The sequence below is a fragment of the Triticum aestivum genome, chromosome 5A (assembly GCF_018294505.1).
Source record: "Triticum aestivum cultivar Chinese Spring chromosome 5A, IWGSC CS RefSeq v2.1, whole genome shotgun sequence".
In the NCBI taxonomy this organism is placed as follows: domain Eukaryota; kingdom Viridiplantae; phylum Streptophyta; class Magnoliopsida; order Poales; family Poaceae; genus Triticum; species Triticum aestivum.
Window position 1 is genome coordinate 705,426,352 of NC_057806.1, and position 16,631 is coordinate 705,442,982.

Below are 16,631 nucleotides of genomic sequence, written 5' to 3' on the forward strand. Positions count from 1 at the left end.
GGGCGGGCTCAACAAATTTATTCTCAATGATCAAAGTTACCATGATGCTTGAAACAAAAAGTTTTTCAGTGCTAACATATTAAAGGCAAAAACATGTCAAAAATAGTATTTCCCTTAGAATGTTCAACAATGAGTGTCATAGGTGAGGTGGTTAGCTCCGTTTGTTAGTTACCTGTAGACCAGAGATCAAATCCTAGTCTAAACATTATTTTTGCTGAAAATCGAGAAGGCATGTGGGGCCATAAATGACGATTACGAAAATTAGGAAGGCACGAGCGGGTGTGCCCGATAAAATCAGGGAGGACGTGCAGGAAAGGGAAAAAAATCGGAAGAGGACGTGAGGGAAAGGAAAGAAATCGGGAGGTCTTGCGGAAAAGGATGAAAATCAGGAGAAAATTGATGGCGTTGGATGCGTGTGGCAGTTTCGCAATCTGCCACACGGTTGCCATATACATATTGCGTTCATTTTTTGGTCTTTTTTGTGACAGAAACCCTTGTTTGGAGACCCCAAAAAAAAAAGAACTGTTGCTCGATCTGATCGGGTTTTTACATTTAACGGTTTTTTTACAAGAAAAGAACTCGTACAACATTGGGGGCGACTGTTATGCTTGATGGTGTTTGTATGTTGAGGACGTGTGCCATGTTGGTGCTCAAGACAAGTATTGCACGTGATCTTTCTCTAGAAAACAGTAGTAGTACATGTGACGACGATGAAGCTTGAACCAGTTTTGCATAAGACTGCACCACCTAAAGCTTTTTATATTATGGAAAATGAAGCCAAACATTGAGCAAATTGGCAAGAATTTATCTTACCCCACACACACACACACACACACACACGCAGGTTTACAACCAAGTCCATGAAAAGGCAAAGAAATGCAGAAAAAACAAACGCTCCTCTTCTCTGTCACCGATGGTAAGGACATGGGGCCGAAAGAGGAGAACACCTTGCCACCGGGTGGAGATCAGCGGGGCCCCGCCATGCATGATCTTAAAACACTGAACAAACATGCATCTTCGAGCGACCTCGCCTTTGCCGGAGAAGAGAAGAGGTGCTACACACCTCACCGCGCAGGAAGAATAGTTTTTTTTTTTTTTGAGCAAAAGAGGGTTTCTCCTTCGATTTCCATTAGAGAAACCACCAGAATCCAGTACCAGTAGCCCGATTATTACAAACCAAAATAGCCAACACATCTAGAGAAATATCCAGCCGCCTCTGGCAGCTACCTCACGCTAGACAAAGCACACGTGCGCAAACCAACCTATTACACATCTACCAAAAGAACGCCAAGCTCTTTGCAGCAGACATCTAGACTGGAACAGCTTCTTCTCCCTGAAGAACACGCATTAGACGCGCGCAGGCAGAATAGTAATGAGGGCAAGCAGACCAAACTCACCAAAACAGAGCACGTATGCCGATCATCGGCGCCAACCCCAGACGTACGATAAGGACCCGCCGGAATGGGAGGTCCGGCCATCACAACTCTCAGGCGCTCCTCAACACCAACAGAGGCATCACCTGAGCGGGGGACTTATTCCAAGGAAGAGGAGGCGTCACCGCCAGACCTACCCCTCCTGCAAAGCTACAACACCTAAAACCTAGGAATGAACAGTACCGCACACTGATCCGGGGCCTGTGGCAGGGCCTAGGTCAAGTAGCAGATCTGCTGGAACGTCGCAACGTGCTCCTCCGCGATGGATATGAAGAGGTCGAATCCGCCGTTCTCCTTGTGTGACGGCACAAGGAACATGATCCCCTCGACTGGCCAAAGTCCACGAAGGACTGCACCTACTCCCCGTCGATGCGTGCCACAGCGTCGCGGATGGTCTCGACCACGCTGCTGTAGCTCGAGTTCAAGACGTCCCGGACCTGAAGCCCTGGGAACGCCCACAAAACCATGTTCCCGAAGAAGTTCATCGGCACGGGAGGCTCAGCCCTGCCCCTGCAGTTCACGGCCACCCTCACCGTGGTGAATTCCTCCGGTTTAAGGCCCCGCGCCGCGGTGATCTTCTTCCAGACGTGCGCGAGCAGGCACTGGAACGTGCTGCAGCGGGCACAAACACGGGCTTTGAGATTGGCGACGAACTCGGCTGTGAAGTGCACCGTGAGGTTTTTTATCCTCTCCACGGGGACGACGGTTCCTTCTCTGCACGTGAATTCCACTGACCGGTGGTCGAACACCGGGGTCGGCGAGCTTCGCGGCAAGGCGGTTTCCGCACGGTTGAGGAATGGGGTCGGCATGATGAAGTCCATACCCTCGCGGTGAAGAACATGCTCATGGAGTGGCCGTCGGCGACACGGTGGTGGGAGCACATCCCGACCACAAGACCTCCGCACCCGTACCTGTTCAGCTGGATCTGCAGCAGCGCGTCCCCATTGTTGTGCTGCAGGAAAATATATAGGCAAAAAAAAAATCCATATGCTAGGTCTAGTCTGATCATGCGAGTCATGAAAGAAGAAAATCCTCAATCGATAGGTACCCCTGGCTCTGGCGTTGTAGGGTAGAGTAGAGGTGGTCGACTCTGGTGGCCATCCGGCCTTCCACCAGCACGTCCGCCAAGTTAGCCGGTAGCTTGGTCTCAATCAGGAGCACACCCTCGTTGTTGACGTCGAGGAAGTGCCGGCCGTGCTCGTCGACCGCGAGGCGCCCCGCCAGGTGGGGGAACGCCACGACCGCCTTGAGAAGCCCGTCCTTGAGAGCCTCGTTGGACGGTGCCGGTGCGGGGTACGCTAGCACCATGGCAACGTGTTAGACTATGATTTGGTCTACTGTTGGACTTGTGTTACTAGTCCGAGCTAGTCGCACGCTCCATGCATCCACCGCCCTTGCATGGCGCATGCAAGGCTGTTAGCCGCACTTATCTTTCCATCCATCTAGTATCGATGGTTAGTCTGTTTACGTGCGTGTGTATCTCTCTCCCTCTCTCTCATGTACTCTATTATATATTACCCCACTGTGAATGAATACGAAAGTGTGTGATGCATTGCAACCCCTAGCCTATCTTCTATCATGGTATCAGCTTAGATCTTTCCACTGCTTTCGCCATGGACGCCGAGGCCGCCGCCGCCACGGCTACGCCTCCGGCGCCCTCCTCCCAACCTCTGGGCTCCATCCCGCAGCCCCCTCCTCCACCCCCTCCTCCCTCCTCCGTAGTACACACGCCTCTCCCTCTCCAGACTGCGCCGCCGGTCGCCAGCTTCCCTTCTGCGGCCTATACCCACGCGATGCGTGTCGAGAGTGCCCACATCAACCTCGGCGTCCGCCTCGATATGAAAGGGGCCAACTACTCGACTTGGCGTGGCCTCATGCTTGAGGTCATCGACCAGTACGATGTGGCGGCTTGGATCGCGCCGGACTTCACCAACCGTGCCGGCGACGTGGCGTGGAACATCGTCAACAAAGCCGTCAAGCGCTGGTTCTACGGCTCCATGGTCACGGAGCTCGCCGGCTTCGTCCTCAACAGAGAAGCCACGGCGGCCGAGCTGTGGTCCTCCATCGAGTCCTTGTTCGTCAACAACAGGCGCTCTCGGCGCTTCCAGCTCACGGCGGAGCTCTTCGCCGTCAAGCAAGGAGACGCCCCGGTCTCTTCCTTCTGCGCACGCCTTAAGGCCGTCGCGGACGGGCTGCGGAACGCCGGCAAGGTGCTGGACGACGATGAACTCGTTGTTCAGCTCCTCCGCGGCGTCAACAAGGACCGTCATGAGATGACTGCAAAAATCATCGAGAAATCTCAAACTCCCGTTCCCTTTGATGTTGCAGTTGGTATGCTCCTCCAGGACGAGATCGGCGCTGACTTCTCCCCCTCGGGCGTCTCCCACACCGCCCTCGCCGTCCAGCAGCGTCCACCTGCCCCTGCCTCCTCTGGCGGGCACGCCAGGCCTCCTGTGCCCGGGCAGGGCGGCCCCAAGCCTGGTACTCCTTCGCCAAACCAGGGGAACAACAAGCGGCGCCGCTACACCAACAACGGCGGCTATCAAGGCGCCGCCAACTCGCCGCCGCCCTGGACTGGGCACGTGTACGCATACCGCGTCTCGCTACCGCCTCCGCCTCGTCCGCAGGGGATCCTCGGGCCGCGCCCAGCTCAGGCCTACACGGCCTACACGCCGCTCCAGTACGGCGGTGTGCCGTACGGACCGACGGGCTATGGGGGGGCGTCGTATGGTTCGGTACCGTACCCGGCCGCCCCTCTGATGCAGCAGTCGCCGCCCCTTCTGGCTGCACCTCCGCAGCCGCAGCAGCACCACACCACGTAGGCTTCGGATGGAGTGGATCAGGCGGCGCTGATGGGGGCTCTCCACAACCCGACGCTGCAGAACTCCACCAACGGGTGGATCATGGACTCAGGCGCTTCTTCTCACATTACCTCGGACCCAGGTATGCTCTCGCCGGTTACCCCGATCACCAATTATCCCCCTGTATACGTTGGAAATGGACAACCCATGCACGTCACGCACATAGGATCAGCCGCACTTGCTAATCCCTCCCGTCCTCTCTATCTTCAGAACGTTTTGGTCACTCTTAATATCGTCAAAAACCTTCTTTCCATTCGTCGCCTTACTACTGACAATAATCTTGCCGTAGAGTTTGATCATTTTGGTCTGACTGTGAAGGATTACATCACCAAGGCGGCGCTGCACCGATGCAACAGTAGCAGCGAGCTCTACCCAATCTTCGCCAACAACGCTTCGAGTGACGCCGCCGTTGCCTTCAGCGCCACCGTCTCCCGGCTCACGGATCTGTGGCATCGCCGGCTCGGCCACCCCGGCGCCCATACTTTTTCCAATAAAGGGTTTCCTTCATGTAATAAAAACTCTGCTTGTGTACCACTTTGTCATGCCTGCCAGTTGGGCAAGCACGTTCGTTTGCCTTTTTATCCATCACGTAGCTCTACTAGTGCTGCTTTCGAAATAATGCATTGTGATCTCTGGACAGCTCCCATCTCCAGTGTTTCTGGCAACAAATACTACCTTATCATCATCGACGATTACACTAAATACCGGTGGACGTTTCCTCTTGTCCTTAAGTCCGACGTGCATGCTATTTTTCGTTCGTTCCATGCTCTTGTTCACACCCATTTTCATCGCACTATCGCCACATTCCAATGCGACAATGGCCGAGAGTTTGACAACGCTAGTAATCGCGACTTCTTCCTTCCTTTTGGTACGACCATGCGTTTCTCATGTCCTTACACGTCTTCACAAAACGGCACTGCTGAGCGCGCTATTCGCTTCACTAACGACGTTGTACGGACCCTTCTAATTCAAGCCAACATGCCGCCTAAGTACTGGGCTGACGCCCTCTCTACTGCCACCAATCTTCTCAATCTTCGGCCAACCAAAACCCTACTCCGATCTACTCCTCACGAGGCTCTTTTCTCTCAACCTCCTACGTATGACCACCTTAGGGTTTTCGGATGTCTTTGTTTTCCCAACATGTCCGCCACTGCTGCCCACAAGTTGGCACCGCGGTCGACGGCGTGTCTCTTTCTTGGATATCCTACGGATCACAAAGGCTACCGCTGCCTTGATCTCTCTACACACCGGGTTCATATCTCTAGGCACGTTGTTTTCGACGAGACCGTTTTCCCGTTCGCTAGTCGCCCTCCTGCGAAACCCTCTATTGCTGATCTTTTTCCCGATCTACCAACCGGCCCTAGTTTCCCAGCTAGTCCCCTCCCACCATTTCTTCCTAGCCCGGTAGCAAAACAAGTCAGTCCCGCTTCGTCCACGCGAGCGGCCATCCCGTCCTCTCCCGTCTCCTCTACGGACGTTGCCACACCAGCCACTACACCCAGCCCTTGCTCCCAGCCTAGTTCATCTAGCGAACCCAACCCAATGTCTACTGCACCCAGCCCTGCCTCGGCGAGCTCTGTAGGACCGGCCGCCTCGTCAACTCCCGCGCCAGCTAGCGCTAATCCTTCCCAACCTAGCACGCCTCCACGACCACTGCCGCCCCATGCAGTCGCTGTTCAACCCCCCGCTAACCCACATCCCATGCGTACGCGTGCTAAATCCGGGTTTACCCTCCCCTCTCGCAAACTTAACTTTCTTGTCGACGCTCCTAACATTTCGCCCCTACCTCGCACTTATCGTGCTGCCCTTGCCGACCCTAACTGGGCTGCTGCCATGACTGATGAGTACCAGGCACTCCTTCAGAATGACACTTGGACACTTGTTCCCCGTCCTGCTGGCTCTCACGTCGTCAGCGGGAAGTGGGTTTTTCGTGTCAAGTATCATTCCGATGGAACCCTTGCGCGCTACAAAGCACGTTGGGTTGTTCGTGGTTTCTCTCAGACCGAGGGGATCGACTACGATGAGACCTTCTCACCAGTCGTTAAGCCTAGCACCATCCGTGTCGTTCTCACTCTCGCCATCTCAGCCTCTTGGCCCGTTCACCAACTCGATGTCAAGAACGCCTTCCTCCACGGTCACTTAGCCGAGACTGTCTACTGTCAGCAGCCTCTCGGGTTCGAGGATCCTACTGTGCCTTCGCACGTGTGTCTCCTTCGTAAGTCTCTCTACGGTCTTAAGCAGGCCCCGCGCGCCTGGTTCACTCGCTTCGCCGCCTTCCTAGTGACTATAGGATTCACCGCCTCCAGATGCGACACCTCCTTGTTTACCTACCGTTCCTCGAGTCACACTGCCTATCTCCTCTTATATGTCGATGATATCATACTAACTGCGTCATCCTCCAATTTCCTTCAGTATGTCATTTCTCGTCTTCGACAGGAGTTTGCCATGACTGATCTGGGATCTCTCTCGCACTTTCTCGGAGTCTCTGTTACCCGCTCTTCCTCCTCCCTTTTTCTCTCGCAACGGCAATACGCGCTCGACATTATCCAGCGTGCCGGCATGTCCGAGTGTCATATTATTCGTACCCCCATCGATTCCGGCGCAAAGCTTTCCGTTAACACAGGTGACCTTCTTGACGCTGCTGACGCTACCACCTACCGCAGTCTCACCGGTGCTTTGCAGTATCTCACTATCACTCGCCCCGATCTATCTTACTCCGTTCAGCAGGCGTGTTTGTTCATGCATGCGCCTCACACCTCCCACCTTAGCCTTGTCAAACGCATAGTTCGGTACGTTAAGGGCACTTTAGATTTCGATATGCACATTACACCTTCTACCTCCACCTCTCTTGTTGCGTACTCCGATGCCGACTGGGCTGGCTGTCCCGACACTCGTCGTTCCACGTCTGGTTACTGCGTTTATTTTGGGGATAATTTGGTTTCGTGGTCATCCAAGCGACAGCTAACTGTTTCCAGGTCCAGTGCGGAGGCTGAGTATCGCGCCGTCGCTCATGCTGTTGCCGAAACTACATGGCCGCGACAACTTCTGCAGGAGCTTCACCAGCCAGTGTCCAGATCCACTGTTGTCTACTGTGACAACGTGTCTGCTGTCTACATGTCTGCTAACCCTGTGCAGCACCGTCGTACGAAGCATATTGAGATTGACATTCACTTTGTGCGTGACAAGGTTTCGCTTGGCGAGGTTCGGGTTCTGCATGTTCCCACTTCTTCACAGTATGCTGACAATTTCACCAAAGGGCTGCCAACCACGCTCTTTGCTGAATTTCGATCCAGTCTCAACGTCCGGCAAGCCCATGTTGACACTGCGGGGGGCTGTTAGACTATGATTTGGTCTACTGTTGGACTTGTGTTACTAGTCCGAGCTAGTCGCACGCTCCATGCATCCACCGCCCTTGCATGGCGCATGCAAGGCTGTTAGCCGCACTTATCTTTCCATCCATCTAGGATCGATGGTTAGTCTGTTTACGTGCGTGTGTATCTCTCTCCCTCTCTCTCATGTACTCTATTATATATTACCCCACCGTGGATGAATACGAAAGTGTGTGATGCATTGCAACCCCTAGCCTATCTTCTATCACAACGAAGACGTCCACGGCAGCGCGGTCGAAGAGGGTTAGTGGAACCTTCTCACCGACGAGCGGGTGAGGCACCGGCTTCACCATCGTGCTGCTCGTGATCTCCATTGGTCGGATTCTAGCTAGTATTTTGGCCCACTCACACGCTAAAACACTTTGTAATTAACCTCGATCGAGTAGTGCATGCGCGCGCTTTGGCAAACGGATCAGAAGCATGCATGTGGATCTTATAGTGCACGTTGCCTCTCTCTTTTCTTTTGTTGCGAAAAGGCCTAAGACCATATATTACCGAAATGAAAAGTACCGAATGTCAGCTACAACACATGGCAACTATGAACGTTTTCGACGCCAAGTTTAGTGCCACAAGGACGGCAAGTTAGTTGGCAAGCACGACAATTTTCTGTAAAAACAAATAAACCGAAGCATTAAAGTTGTCATTCTCGCGTCACTAAACTTGCCGTAAAAAATGTTCGGAGTTGCCATGTGCTCCTACTAAATATACGGTACTTATCAAATTCCATATATTATGCACAAAAATGCGACACCCACGTACGATACTACTATCTCTCGAAACAGGCTTAACAAGGTACATGGCCGAATGGTATAAGGTTGTGATATAGCCCTCTTACAAAGCAGATTCCGAGATAACCATATCACTCAGAACGTACCATCCGACTATGCTACCGATGGAGAACATAGGGAAGACTAAGTGCAACATCACGCTACGCCCTAGCACACTTAAGCTCCACGTACTATGCTACTATAGCTTATGTAACTTTCCATCCCTGAATTTCATTGGGTGGGGCATGCCCTCTTCTTTTCCAATCAAAACTATCCACACTGGCTCACCGGTAAGATATGCAAAAAGATTTACGTAGATGTAGCATTGCTCTATTATGCAGCACATGGAGAAATACCTTGTGGCAGTCAGGTGCTGGTGCACATGATAAGGGATTTTTCTTAGTAATTATAGAAAAAGTAAAAAAAAAAACCCGAAACTTGTTTGGATACAAAGTTGACCAAACTTTGTTCCCGTATAAAATGTTTAGCGTACAAATAAACTTCCATTGACCCCACATAAAAAAACCGAATTTCCTAGTATGTTGTTCATGAACAGTAACATGTATATAGTTTTGATTTTCTTTCTCCGTCGCCCACAATATGCTGGAAGGTATTCCTACACGAAACTTTTTAAACTAGTACAACTATTGGACATCTTTGTTTCCATAAATTTTCAGGAATTTCTCTTTTTTTTCAATTTTGTTTTTGCATATTGGGTGCACCTACACCCGAGTGCGACAAGTCCGCTTCCGCATAAGAGGTCCTTACAAAAGCACCCTTATAGGAAATCCGAAATACATTCAAAATCTTAGGGGTGCCGAAGCCTTCTTCCTCCTGCATCCATCGGTGGCGCGCCATGAGCATAGCTCAATGCCGCCTTTGGGTCTTTGCCTCGTCGGAGTAAACTTTTTGAAACCTAGGATAGCGGCCGAAAAGTCGTTGATGCAGACCAAGAGTGCACACTACCTTTGGGAGGCACAAAGAGAATCAATTTTATCCTGCACATATATTTCGCACATACATGTGCATGGATCCATAGTCTATGGTTGCTTTGAGACTCATGCCATTTTTTAAACTTTTCTGGAATTTGTCTTGTTTCAGTCAAAGAATTGCATTGGATTTTTCTTCCTGTTTTAAAGTGTATTTTAGTGTTTCATTGTGTATCATCGTGTATCAACAAAGTCGTTCCAGCATTCATTTTTATTGATACACAATAAAACATGATGATCTATGTTGAACAATAAAATGCGACAGAACATTTTGAAATATGAAACTAGATAAAAAATTTCAACAACCCAAAAAGTAGCACAAATCTCAAAGGAACCAAACATAGCGGATTCATATGCGCAAGATATCCCGTGCACGGTAGGTAAACCGCTCACTCTCAGGCAGGCACTCTCTGAGCAGTCGAAACGTGGAAAACGAGGTGGAGATTACCTACGCCTAACAGTCAGTTGGATTTTGTTTTCAAATACGCACAAATGTGCGTACTATATATTAAAGAGGAGAAAAGGGGGTGAAGAGCCCCTCCACGTTGATGGTTACATACTCACATGACCCCAACTCCACCCAAGCTTAAAACTTACAAGCTAACTACTCGCTTCATGACCCACCTCCATGGCCGCTAGGAACCGGCCCATGTCTACTTTAAGCAATCTTGCCATCTTCCACGCCGTGCACTTTACCACCACCCTATGAATTACAAACGCGGTCAACGGGGCATCCCCATCGAACACTATGCCATTCCGATGTTTCCAAAGATCCCAAAGTACGAGAACGATCAATGACCGTGCATCCTTTTTCTCTGTGGCGCTGTCCGCGGTGGTCACACACCACTCGCCAAGACTAGATGTTGCTGTCGGAGGTTGCCTTTTCTTCTTGGGAATTCTCTATCTTGTTACGTACTGCATCTAATTTTTCCGCTTGAGTTTGCAGGCTACCCATGATCAAGATTGCTGTCCGGACGTGCGCGGGAATTCTTACACCTGCTGCCTATCTTACATACTACCACTGGGACCGATGGCACATGATAATGAATGGACTATAAAGGAAGACCGCTTTAGCAAGTAAGCTCCTGGTTGATTGGTCTTCACACGTTTTTTTTAAGAAGAGGCTCTACCTGTCAGGATTACAACATGTGCCATTTAGAAGGAAAAACAGAAAACAAAGCAAACAACAAAGATACATAGCGCTGGAACAACTTACAACCGAAAGATAAACATGCAAAAAAGGGGATGAACTATGAAGGTCGGTGTTAGAAGGGAATGAGGGGAGATTGGTGGAATCGATGTATTGCATGAGGCTCGTGGGCATATCCTAGTCTATCCTATCTTTCCTAAATAATTTGGCCCCATATAGATATAAAGCCTGTGAATATGACAACTATGACAGAGTGCTGCTGCTGGTAAGGCGCGGGGCCCCGCGGCTGTGGAGGAGCGGCGGGAGTGGCGGGTGGTGCCGGCGGCGAGGGCGGTGTGCATGGCCCGATTCTTGACTTGCTTCATCCGGCGCTCCTCCAACCGGAGATAGGCCACGAACATGGTGAAGGAGGGCTCTGGGGTGAGCGTGAGGTTCACCGTGGCGTTGCTGAAGTCCTCGTTGAGGCCGGCGGTGAGCGTGCTGAGGAGGAGATCATCATCAATCTTCGTGCCGATGTCCCGGAGCTCGTCAGCGAGAGTCTTGAGACGGCGACAATAGTCGTCGACGGAGAAGTTGTCTTGGTGGCACCCAAAAAACTCTTGCTGTAAAAAAACGCGACATTGGAGACGATTGTCGATGAAGACTCCATTCAGCTTGGTCCAAACGGCGAGAGCATCATCACCGTCCTACACAACCGTATGAAACAGGTCCGGCGAGATGGTGAGGAAGAACCACCGGATGAGCATGGCGTTAATGGTGGACCACTCATGATGCGCGGGCATGAGGCTGGAGTCGACAGAGCCGTCCACGTGGTCAAGGAGGCTGTACTCCCGGAACACGAGGGAGAAGTACGCCTTCCCGGCGCAAGAGTGGGAGCGCGGCGGCGGCGGACGGAAGCTAGGGTTAGAACCCGGAAACGGATACCATGTATAATGATGAAATCGCACAATGTATTGATTGGATGCAATCACACGTATATATGATGTACAATGGTGTAGTTTGGCAGTGCCCATGGAGGCCATGCCGATGCCAAGTATGAAAGTATGCCGCCTCCCAATTATAGTAGCGTCTTTGTCGCCGAGGTAGGAGCAGGAAGATGAGGACATGAGGTCACTCCGGTCGTTTATTTGCCAGATCTTCATGTCAGCGTTGTTACCCCTGAAGGCATGGACAAAGCATTATGTGACGGAGAACTAGATGCCTCTGTGCTTTTTTTATGGACTGTCCGTGCTTGATGTGTACAAATTCTAAGATGTATAGATGCATTGCTGCTAGATTTGTGCTTTTGCTTTTGAAGGTCTTCGTGTTCTCTCAGAAAATAAAATGAAACAAACATTCCCATTAGTTCTTTTATACTGGGACCTGAGTTAGACTTCAGGGCTTCCAGGCTTATGTGTTGGACCGAGCTTAATCTTTATTTTCCAAGAAATATCAGTTTCGGGCCAGTTTCTTAGAAAAAAGGGGTTTTGGGCCATGCATAAAAAACAATGAGTTGGAGACCAAGCTTGGACATGTTTTCAGTGCTTTTTATTTCCAAGCTAGCAAGTCGTTTTAATTTCCTTAAAAAAGGGCCCCGCTCTAACTGCACAAATACCGAGATACTCTAGAAAATAATATTTTTTGACTTCTCATATCATAGCATACCACGGATGGTTCAAATAAATATGATTTCATTGTTTAGCATTTTTTTACTCCATAACATTTCTGCTATATATGGCTACAAATTCCCATGTCTCCATGAGCGACGGCGATAAGACCGATGAAGTGAAGGTGCGGTCTCCGGCGAGGAAGAGTAGAACACGGAGACGGACCGGCCCACACAGCACACCAGGTCTCCGACAGTGCTACTTGTGAGCTACATTTGGATTTTCCCGAAGAGGAGGGGAGATGCAATACAATAGAGATAATTATTTCTCTCAGTGAGAACCAAGGTTTATCAAACCAGTAGAAGAATCACGCAAAGCCTTGTCAACTGCACTGGCTGATACGTCTCCGTCGTATCTACCGTTCCTAACGCTTTTTCTCTTATTTTAGACTCTAATTTGCATGATTTGAATGAAATTAACCCGGACTGACGCTGTTTTCAGCAGAACAACCATGGTGTTATTTTTTGTGTAGAAATAAAAGTTTTCGAATTTGGACGAAACTGTTTGGAGAATTATTTCAGAATAAATAAGAAATACTAGAACCAAGAACCACCGGAGGGGGCCCCTGGCTGACCACAAGACACCAGGGTGCACCACCCCCTCCAGGCGCACCCTGGTGGGTTGTGGGGCCCTCGGGATGCGGTCATCCAACAGTAGCCACATACATTTCAAATTGCATTTTAAGAAACCGGGCAAAGTTCATGCTAACCGGACGATATTCGTCAAATTTTGGATAAAAACAGAACAAATCGTCCATACATATCATGCAAATTAAGTCCAGTACAACAATATGTCTAATTCGACTAGTTCCCGGATTTTCAACAAGTTTTTCATCAACTGATCATGCCATTTCACACATACTTCCCCTTCAGCTTCATCGAACAGTGTGTACATGTAAATGGCCGCCCCCTGTCCTGTGGTACATCACGACAACATGTGCGAGCTACATAATGTGTAGACCAACACTGAGTGAATGAATCGATCATCAAGTTGAGCAAGAGGAAGTAAAACTAACGATCGTCCTCTGCCGCGTGCAATGGCCACCTTGCCTCGAGCTGACGAACCACGTCGCAAAACTTGGTGATGCTGATCTGGATAGCGTGCCAGTGATGCGACAACGACCTCATGTTGCGTGGTAAAATGATGTACATATCGTAGGGCGCAATGTGCTTTCGTGCGTGAAACTTTTCATGCACTTTCTCCCAGAAGGGCTCGCCTCTGGTCCTGCCTATGAAATCCATGAATACGGCCAGCCACGCATCACACAACAACTCATCCTCCATGGTCAAGTAGCTCACCATCCTCCATGCTATGCTCTCTCCCTAACGCAGCAGGTGGAGATCATATCCACAACACCCTCCTACTCATCATGCCCATGCTCTAGCTACTTCTACGGCCGCAGATGTCACTACTACTGTCGGATCTGCTGCTGTGACTTCCTTGATTGCCCCTGCTGCTACAGTGGATGTTCTTCCCGGCAGAGTCGCTTGCAATGCTGGTCAGGCGTGGTGGGAGAAGACCTTCTTTTTTCTGCGCAACAATGGCAGAGTCCCTTGCCCTCCGGTTCGTCTTCGTCACCGCCAAATTGCAGCTCAGGTTTGAATTCGTCAGCCAGACACAGGCACAACTGGTCTGCTTTAAACCAACTCTGTTTTCTGCAAGTGTATTCCAATATTCGGGAGAGAGAAAAACATTGTTATTCTGCAATTGGATTCAAGAGAAACAAACTCTGTTTTATTCAGTCAAGACTACATTTGCATAGTCAAATAAACCATATTATTGTGTAGTTAGAACATAAGAGGTGTTGGTGGCACTGCTTATTGATTGATGTTAAACTGTTGCTGAAGAGTGACGACCAGTAGTACATTACACATCTGAAAGCAATGGTTATTTCCATGTAGAGGCTGCAGCTAGCCCAACACCCTTTGAAATGATCTGACAGATGAACATTAGTACTATATGCTAGTAGCTCACATCCAGCAAAGGAAGAACTCGGTTCTACTAAGTAATGTTAGAAATAATCTTGAGATTAGGCAAGGTCAAGTTCACTGTGTACATGGCTTGGCCGTGTAGCTGTACTAGTTAGATGTGTCCAAGTTATAATAGGTTTGGTATAACTGTTTTGGCTAGGATAGCTGGTTAATGCGTGAGGTCAGGTTGAGTCCGTTTAGGATTCTAGTAGTCTGGCTCGTATAGGTTTAGGATATGTCATGGTGGGCGGCTGCTTGTGCATGTATATATATACATGAGCAGGGCTACAATTTGTAACAACGTGGAGAAAAACAGAAAACAATAAAGAGACAGAAAAAAGGGCACGACAAGGGCCCTTTGGCTATCAGTTTTTTGTGAGCACGTGTTCGTCGTATTTTGATGTGATCGATCCTGTGGGCGAGTTTCAACAATTGATATCAGTGCAACGTGTTGGAACTACAAAGTGGGCCTGCAAAAAACTAAACACACGCTTGTTTCAGCCACTTATCTAAGTTGGCATGATGATATTTCCCAAGAACGACAGTAAAACAAGTTATACTAATTGCCAAGTGCTAAACAATGTTTCTACCACCATGGAGTACGTGCCCGCTTCTGCTCCCAAGCAACATGTCAGCTACTCAGCTTTTGCTCTCAAGCATGGATTTTCTAATTACTGGAATCATTTGCATATTTGCTGCAATAATGCCTTAAGGTTATACAGATCTGTCGTAGTATGACTACGCTTTTTATGTGATTACGTACCACATCTTGATATCTAAGATTTAGGAATGAAGCCCAATAACTACAGAAACAACAAAACTCTGACGGGAGAAGAGATGAGCGCTGCAATGTCAAGTGTAGAAAAACAGATTCAGAACTCACCGCAGCTGCCTTGGTCCTTGAACTTTGTGACGGCGCCGCTCTACCTCCGGTTCAGCGCATCGGGCATGGTGCCTGCAGCGTCCTCGAAGCCTCCGGACGGCGAGGCACCAAAGGCGCGTGGCGCCGAACTCGTCGTGCTTGAGGTCGACAAACGCGTTGAGAGCAAACGTGTACGACGGCCCTTCGACAGCGCCACGACCTTCCTCTACTGTTTCCCTCCTCTTTGCTAACTGAGTCCCGCTACATCCACCTTGCGTGGCTGGGGTCGGAGTTATCGGCGGCTGCAGCACCCATGGTGGCAGGGACACGGGGTAAGGGGGGAGCGCGACTCCAGGCGAGGCAGGTTGCGGACTGTGTCGGGGGATCGAGGCGGACGGGGTCGTGGGCGGCAGACGGCCGGAGCTCGAGGTTGAGGGCAGTGGACAGCCAGAGCTCGGTGTCGGGGCCGGCGGATGGATGTGGCTCAGCGACTAAGATCTTCGGCTTGGCATCGCCGGAACCAACGACCAGAAGCCGCGCCAGTCGCCTACCGCGCGGTTCCCAGAGACCTCGCCGGCGCACCCGACACCGCGGCGGCTACCCGGCCCGGGCCTCCATGCCGGCGGCATCGTGGCACGGACCGGAGGCCCTGCACCGCGAGATGGAGGGATCTGATGCTGCCACCGTTCGGGGACGGGGGTCTGCGCCAACGGCCGACCCTCCTCTTCGCCGCCGTTTTCCGAGTGCCCATGGTCTCCGGTGGTGCGGTCATCGGCCATGGCGAGCAAAACGGGCGTAGAAAGAAGGGTGGGAAAGGGGAAAAGGAGGGGCGTGGAGACGTGACTGGCTTCGTGGGGAAGGAAGGAGGCACGACGACCGACGTGCCCACGTGGCTATCGCGAGCGTTCGCTTTTTGCCCGGCGCGTTGATACATCTCAAATGTATCTATAATTTTTAATTGTTTCATGCTATTATATATTCTGTTTTGAATGTTTAATGGGCTTTATTATGCATTTTTATATTATTTTTGGGACTAACCTACTAACCGAAGTCTCAGTGCAAATTGTTGTTTTTGTCTATTTTAGTGTTTCGCAGAAAAGTAATATCAAACGGAATTCAAACGGAATGAAACCTTCGGAAGAATTATTTTTGGAACAAACGTGATCTAGAAGACTTGGAGTGGATGTCAAGAAACGAACGAGGAGGCCACGAGGCAGGGAGGCGTGCCCCCACCCTCATGGCCCCCTCGTGGCTCCCCTGACCGACTTCCTTCAGCTATATATACTCATATACTCCGAAAATGCCCGAGAGCACCACGAAATCCTATTTCCACCGCCGCAACCTTCTGTACCCGTGAGATCCCATCTTGGGGCCTTTTCCGGTGCTCCGCCGGAGGGGAAATCGATCACGGAGGCCTTCTACATCAACACCATAGCCTCTCTGATGATGTGTAAGTAGTTTACCTCAGACCCTCGGGTCCATAGTTATTAGCTAGATGGCTTCTTCTCTCTTTTTGGATCTCAGTACAAAGTTCTCCTCGATCTTTTTGGAGATCTATTCGATG

General features: G+C 50.4%; 2 long non-coding RNA genes and 1 pseudogene across 2 annotated transcripts; 1 reads left to right on the plus strand and 2 right to left on the minus strand.

Moving 5' to 3' along the window:
• Nucleotides 1–1,646: 1,646 nt before the first annotated feature.
• Nucleotides 1,647–7,997, minus strand: LOC123108543 (tryptamine benzoyltransferase 1-like; annotated as a pseudogene).
• LOC123108544 (uncharacterized) lies at nucleotides 3,864–4,979 on the plus strand. Its single transcript, XR_006451922.1, has 2 exons — nucleotides 3,864–4,376; nucleotides 4,613–4,979. It is a non-coding gene; the product is annotated as an uncharacterized lncRNA (long non-coding RNA).
• A 4,972-nt stretch (nucleotides 7,998–12,969) lies between the features above and the next one.
• LOC123108545 (uncharacterized) lies at nucleotides 12,970–15,760 on the minus strand. Its single transcript, XR_006451923.1, has 2 exons — nucleotides 15,089–15,760; nucleotides 12,970–13,890 (listed from the first exon to the last, which is right to left on the minus strand). It is a non-coding gene; the product is annotated as an uncharacterized lncRNA (long non-coding RNA).
• Between the last annotated feature and the right edge of the window lie 871 nt (nucleotides 15,761–16,631).